The 7,187-nt window shown below is 43.5% G+C and overlaps 1 long non-coding RNA gene across 1 annotated transcript; it reads right to left on the bottom strand.

Annotated features, from left to right (window-relative positions):
- Positions 1 to 245: 245 nt before the first annotated feature.
- LOC123154058 (uncharacterized) lies at positions 246 to 4,481 on the bottom strand. The gene is made up of 2 exons (XR_006476639.1): positions 3,939 to 4,481; positions 246 to 3,855 (listed from the first exon to the last, which is right to left on the bottom strand). It is a non-coding gene; the product is annotated as an uncharacterized lncRNA (long non-coding RNA).
- Between the last annotated feature and the right edge of the window lie 2,706 nt (positions 4,482 to 7,187).

Here is a 7,187-nt window from a genome sequence, read left to right as displayed (position 1 = left end):
ATGGACTAACGCCACGTAGGATTTTCAATTGAGTAATTTGAATTACGTGGCTGCCTACGTGGATACTATTTTCCGTCACGAAATTCGTCATGAATTTAGGCACAATTTAAAGGGCGGTTTAAATTTGGCTTAGCCCATTATCCCGTTTCTTTTGGCCGGAATTTGACTATGTTTTTAAGGGCCAATTTAAAGGGCGTTACACAAATCCTAATGCCAAATTTTCCCAACAAAAAATATTTGCAAGGTGTGAAACATTACAAAGTTTAACACAGCCATCTGTATGTATCTACAACACAGCAGTTTAAAAAATCCTCTACAAAGTGATGACATACAACATAGATTGACAAAATATATCACACAACAGAGTTATGAACCAGTACAATCCATTTTACATCAACAGAACATATAAACTATCGAGGTTGTTATTCAAGCTCTTGCCATCGATGTTCTTGATGGCAACGATCATGCCGTGATGGGCAGCACCAAGTAGCACAGTATCCAATCTTAACTAGCATATTAACAAGAATATTAGATATTTGCACATATGGATAGATAGTAGAAATAAGAAAATTGCAACAAATATAAAAATGAATTACATGTCCAGAATTCTTAAATCTTGTAGTGCCTACAAATGAGAATAACATTGTATCTACTATAAAACAAGATTAAACATGAGGTTGCTTAAAATTAACCCAAAAAAGTGTGTCAAATGACAAAGTGACGAAACACACATCACAGAACTCCTACTATAGCAGCAGTAGTTGAGGCCATATAAACCCATTGTAATGCAGTGGACTATGAAACATGAAAATACTTGATAAACAATGAGATAATAGATAGGAAAGTGCAACTTGAAATAATCATGCATCGTTTATATTCATTCAGGATATACAGAAATGATTTTCTATCATAAACCAATTGATTATATTATCCGTGTTACTTCTGTGCAAGACGATTCTATACGCTGCCCACTTGACCAGCATAGTACTATTATTTGTGACAGAAAAAATAGTTAAATGAAATTAACCAGTATATATTTATACATGGTGGCAGCAGTAGGAACAACCCTTGCTACTACTTCACGAATCAGACTACAAATTTAATCTGATGCAAATATATATAGGTACGTTCAGACTAAAAATTTGAAGTAGGAGCAAGTATTGCACGAACCAGTATATATTTATACAAGGTGGCAGCAGTAGGAACAAGGCTTGCACGAATCAGACTCATACATAGCTTAAGTATTACTTCATTTTAATGAAGGTACAAGCCGAGTCAGAACACATGCAGTAGCAATCACGAATATAGATATAGATCATGAAACCTTCCAGGACATAAGCGAGAAGATAAATTGGATTGTCTTTTTAATATCAAATCAAGGTCTAGAAATACATAGAGATATTCAGTGGTGGACGTTGTGAAGACAATAATATTTTTTTACATTTACAGAATGAATAATCTGATCCTGTTAGGTAGTTGTCAAGCATATCTTACCATCAACGTTGTGTGCATCTAGGCATGCTAGTTGTGCTATATTTATGCCAGCTAATGCATTGTAACTTCGACCAATTTTTCCAACATAACCCGTGTGCTCTCTGCTCTCTGTGCTATCCTTAGTCCCTTTCACTTTCAGAAATATCATAATAAGTGAAAATGGATATACAATTGTTTGCCAACATTCGGTTTGTTCACAGCCATGTTTGTAAGGCAACAAAAACAAAGATGTATTTTGTATGCCCACAGTTTACCCAAGTTTTAGCAATGAGATGAAAGTTCCTCCCTGACAACAAGCTAAGGCCTTATACAAATTACTAGAACTGGATCAGAGAAGCAAACGATCTCACTTTAAGGAAGAAATAGAATAACTTATCTTCAGTCCGTGCATGTTAGGCCATGGTCAGGGGTAGCGGAACCCAACGTTGGTTCCACAGCACCATCGGGGAGGAAGAAGCGGAGGCCAGAGGTTGGCTGGACCGCCGTGTTCCAGTATGTGTGCCTAAGATGTATGCCAATCAATCAAAGGAACTTGTTATACACACACAAAACAAATTGATCTGATCACGTCTCAGTGGTTCGTCATGTCATGTTCAGATTCAGAATAAGCTAATAGAACCCAGCACAGGAAGAAACTAAACTTGCTTATGGAAATATCTCCTTAAGTTAAAGTGTTAATCATCAAGATATTTTAAAATTTGTGAAGCACATCTGTACATTGAGAAAGTAAGATTAATAGCAAATCGAATAGCAGGAAATGAAAAACAACAAGTGCAGCTTTAGCACTCTACAGATATGGTGCTCCCGTTGCATTGAAATGTCGTTCAGATGTTTCGAAATACCATTTTATTTTTTTCTTCCGTGTGTAGATATTTCTTTCGGGGCGTACAATTTTGCTCCAAAACCACCGACTAACCTACACTGAAATATGTGCCTACTCAGTTTCAGATCGATCCCCTCAACCTATTCTATTCTATTCCATCTCTAGAATTAGGTAGCCACAGACCAAAATCAATTAAGATACTAATTCGTTAAAATTATCTCATGGTCACGGAAGATAAAAGACGAACTGAACAAGAAGATAAAAGACGAACTGACCAAGAAGCTATGAAAATTATATGATTTTGGCACAAAGCATTGCACAGGAATTAGAGCACCAAGAGTTTTGATTCATTGTACAAAAAATAAGATTTTACACAGCACATGGAACTTCAAGCGGCTTGTTTGTCATTTCGCTTCTTTGTCAAGTATTTTAGGTACCTATAGAAGGAGACAGGGAGATATAATTTGCATGTATGATGTATCTAGAGATTAAATTGTACAGCTACATATGTGTGGGCAGTCGAGAACTACATGAAAGTTTATTATCCAATAACCAAAAATCATATAGGTTGAAAACTACATAGCTAAAACAAGCCCATTAACTATAAACAATAAATGCCATATTTATATGAAAAGAAATTGGCGGAAAGAAAACAGAAAATACTCTCCTTATTCTTGAATTTGAAAGCGTTTTGACCTCTATAGTAATCATTTCAGTAAGTATAGGACCAGAATCATGAACTGAATTTTTAGTTAGAAGAACAAGCATTGAATTACGTGTATTTTCAGTCAAGCTTACTTCCAGAAAACATTGAGCCCTAGCAAAACATAAGGGCAAATAGATGCTTGAGTAAAGTGTATGAATAACATAAAGGGCATGTTCAGGAAAGGGCTGTGCAGATATCATCACCAAGTAAAAAAATGTTTCTAGTCCATGTGAGATATTCAAATTATGCAGGCAAGGGCAGTGCAGATATCATCACCAAGTGAAAAATGTTTTTAGCTGTACAAAGACCATTAGATGCACTGACCGGTGTGGGGTCCATCACCATTATGTGCATGCAGAAACAATGGACACTGCAGTAAAATGTACCTAAAGAATCTGCAAATATGAGGTTTTCTTCAGTTAGATATAAAATGGTATGAGTTTCTTAATACTAAAAGCTGATAGGATAAATCTTGCGGGCCATTACTCTGAATTATAAGTGTACAGCTACAAAACAATGCTTGAACTGCAACAAGAACGGAGATTTGCCTAATACTTTTTGTTTGGAGTACAAAAAATGAATGTGCTTCACAATGTGACTAGGAAGGAACAAAGCACAAACAATCAGTAACGAGCGAGTAACCCTCAGTGGTGCTCCTGCCCTTGCTGTTCGTTTTAATGTCGAACAATGCAGACACCCAGATGTTTTAATGTACTGGTTCAACATGGCCAACGAGGCCTCCGTCCATCCTTTAACAGGTATGGCTAGATCAATCCATGGCCGGTGTTCTGCCCCAAGTGTTTTGCTCGTCCTGGTGGTACTCTATACTCCTCTGCAGAGCTCCAATAAACCTTATATTAGCGGAGACGAGCAGAGGGGAACGGTAGGGTACGGGACTGGTGCAGAGGTACGTACTGGGTCTTTCCGGCTGGAGAAGGTGAACGGCGACGCATAGAGGAGGTTGCGCACCACGGATGGAGAAGACGACCGCGACTATGAGGGGAGCGACGACTGGGCGGCTGACGGACAATTGGACCGAGCCACAGGTCGCCGATGTACTCTGCATCCGTGGCTGTGTTGCCACCGCCTGTACGACTGTACCTCACCTCAGCTCGCCGCCAAATGGAGCTGGATCAATGCATGCCGCCAGCGACCTCAGGGCCGTCCAAATCCGGCAGTTGGTCCCCCCGCCACCGCTGCCGCCTCAGATCGAGGGGTATGACTAGGATGCAATAACTCGAGGGGCCGATCTGAATGGGGAGAGGCATGGAATGGGGAGGGTCCCGGGCGGGATAGATGTGGAGGGGCTCGACGCGGTGTGGTTCAGGTCCGGCGCTGTCGGCGCCGGCGCCGACATGGAGCGGCGAGAGGAGGAAGGTGAAGTGGCGGCGGCTATGGTTGGTACGGGAGATGGGAGAAAGGTAACTAGGGTTAGGCTGGTGTGGACTCTGTAGTTAAATGGGCTGGCTTACAATTTCACTCCCCGCGCTCGTGACTTAAAATTTTCCTTCGCGCGTGCTCCTTCACAGTTTCGCTCTTTTTTTTCTACATGTTGATTGCTTTCAACTGACATGTGGGTCAGACAAAGGGCATGCACGACACATCATCAGGAGCCATCCATGATGGTCCAATCATGGATCAAGAAGTAAAAGGCTAGGCCTAGCTAGTCGATCCATGACAATTTCCATGACGGTCCCTCGATGTCCGTCATAAAGGCAGTACTGTATTGAGGCCCATGCACCACTTGCTAATATGTGACAATTTTCATGACAGTTTATAGGAACGTCACCACAAATCCGTCACAGATTAACAGGTTTCTTGTAGTGGGAGAAACGATGCACTTCCTCCCTTTCCCCCGGCGGACGGGATGCGGCCGGATCAGTGACCAACGGTGAGAGAGACAGAGAGGCCACCACACTCCCTTTCCCCCGGCGGATGGGATGCGGCCGGATCAGTGACCAACGGTGAGAGAGAGAGAGAGAGGCTACCGCACTCTCTTTCCCCCGGCGGACGGGATGCGGCCAGATCAGTGACCAACGGTGAGAGAGAGAGTCCACCGCACTCCCTTTCCCCCGGCGGATGGGATGCGGCCAGATCAGTGACCAACAGAGAGAGAGAGAGAGAGAGAGGCCACCGGACCTTGTGTGAGATACTCTGAAGAGCGGACTACCTTTTCCTCCATAAAAATCATTTTATATTTTGTGTATGTGCCATTGAGCGCTATAACTTTATTTAAAAATAACGCGACAACGCGTCAAGTCGAACTTTGTTTCGTGCACGCGTGGTACATGACCTCCCTAGGTAAACAACCGCTACAGGCGTTTAAATTAGCACGTGGGCTGCCATTTCATAAAGAAATGAGCTCCACCGTGTACCCGCGTGGGTTTGGCTGGGCATGAAGCATAAGTACGTGCACGGTGCACCTATTCTCTTCTTGTATACGTACACCACCTACGTGGGGTTGTGTGAGAGAGATACAAACCTAGAGAGATATAGTGTGTGGGTTCTTGAGAGTTTTTTTGTGGGGGGGGGGGGTCAATCAAAATATTTAACATATGCAATGTGTGTGAAATAGAGTCCTGGATATAACATATATATAGAGGGGGCGATCCACAAGAAGAGAGTGGAGGTATCATTGGCTTGAGGTGTCCATAGAATCGAAGAGAGGGATGATGTGTGTGTGTGCGCGCGCGTGATCGATAAAGAGTGCCATCGAATTTGTGTGTGCCCGCGTCAAAGATATAGAGTGGATGGCCTACTGGAACGTGAGATGGGACATGTGCAGTCTGTCTCTGTGGCATGGATACCTACCTGCAGCGCTTGACTATCGGTGTGTGGTGGGGGAAGAGGGAGGCCCAATTAACTATAGAGGTACAATGGCTGGTATATGTGTGGAGGAGGAGAGAGGCCTACCTCATGTATTAAGGAGATCGATCTACCTCATGTATTAAGGGAGATCGATTGGCATCCATGCATATGTACAGGAGATGAATAAGGTTGGGAGAGAGACAAAGCTAGAGTGTTGAAGGGGGTGGTAGTGGAGTTGCTTCTAACAAAGGTGGGATAGGCTTGCAAGAGAAACGGAGGGCACGCCCGCAATATCAATAAGAGAGGAGATGGCTGCTTGTTGTCTGTGCATGTGCGTGTGAGAGACAGGTCAGGAGGCATGCACGAATGATGAGGGGGGACGATGTGGCTGTGGTAAGCAGACATAACTACATAGGAAGATCAATCGCATAACTTGTGAGGTACGTCGATCGATGGGGGGTAGTTAAAGTCGATCTAGGTATATGTTGGGAGATCGATCGATATACATGCATGTGTGTGTTAGAAGCAAATGAGGCACGAGGAGAAGGATAGAGAGAGAGAGAGGGATGCATGTAGGAGCTGGTACGAGAGGCATACTATATCGAGGGGGAGAAGTGTGCGAGTACGAGAACAATGAAAAGAGTGGTGGGAGTGAGGCATGGATGGTAATAAGAGAAGAGAGGAAGCTTGTGTTTGTGCTAGGCACACCTGGCTAGAGAGGCATATCGATCGATGTGTGCCGTAAAGAAGGAGCTGGGGGGCCTACACACACCATGGGTGAACGACCTAAAGTGAAAAGACGAATTTGCGCGATGGAGCTAGAGAATGCTGAGGGAGGGTGAGAGGGATGCGGGCGTGTGCATGCACAAGAGAAACTTAGCGTTAGCTACAAAGATAAGAGGGTTGTGTGGGTGTAAAAGACGAATAGAGATCATATATACTTTATTATAAAAAGCGAATTCGGACATTTGAAGAATTTATCATAGTGTTTCAAACCGACGGATGTGTGAATATATATAATGGCATGAGGAGAAGGATAGAGAGAGAGGGATGCCTGTAGGAGGTGGTATGAGAGGCATACTATATCAAGGGGGAGGAGTGTGCGAGTATGAGAACGATGAAAAGAGTGGTGGGAGTGAGGCATGGACGGTGACAAGAGAAGAGGGGAAGCTTGTGTTTGTGCTAGGCACACCTGGCTAGAGAGGCATATCGATCGATGTGTGCCGTAAAGAAGGAGCTAGGGGCCTACACACACCGTGGGTGAACGACCTAAAGTGAAAAGATGAATTTGCGCGATGGAGCTAGAGAATGCTAAGGGAGGGTGAGAGGGATGCGGGTGTGTGCATGCACAAGAGA

The sequence above is a fragment of the Triticum aestivum genome, chromosome 7A (assembly GCF_018294505.1).
Source record: "Triticum aestivum cultivar Chinese Spring chromosome 7A, IWGSC CS RefSeq v2.1, whole genome shotgun sequence".
Taxonomy (NCBI): domain Eukaryota; kingdom Viridiplantae; phylum Streptophyta; class Magnoliopsida; order Poales; family Poaceae; genus Triticum; species Triticum aestivum.
The sequence above is the reverse complement of the archived record's forward strand: the minus strand, read 5'-3'. Positions and strand labels throughout refer to the sequence as shown.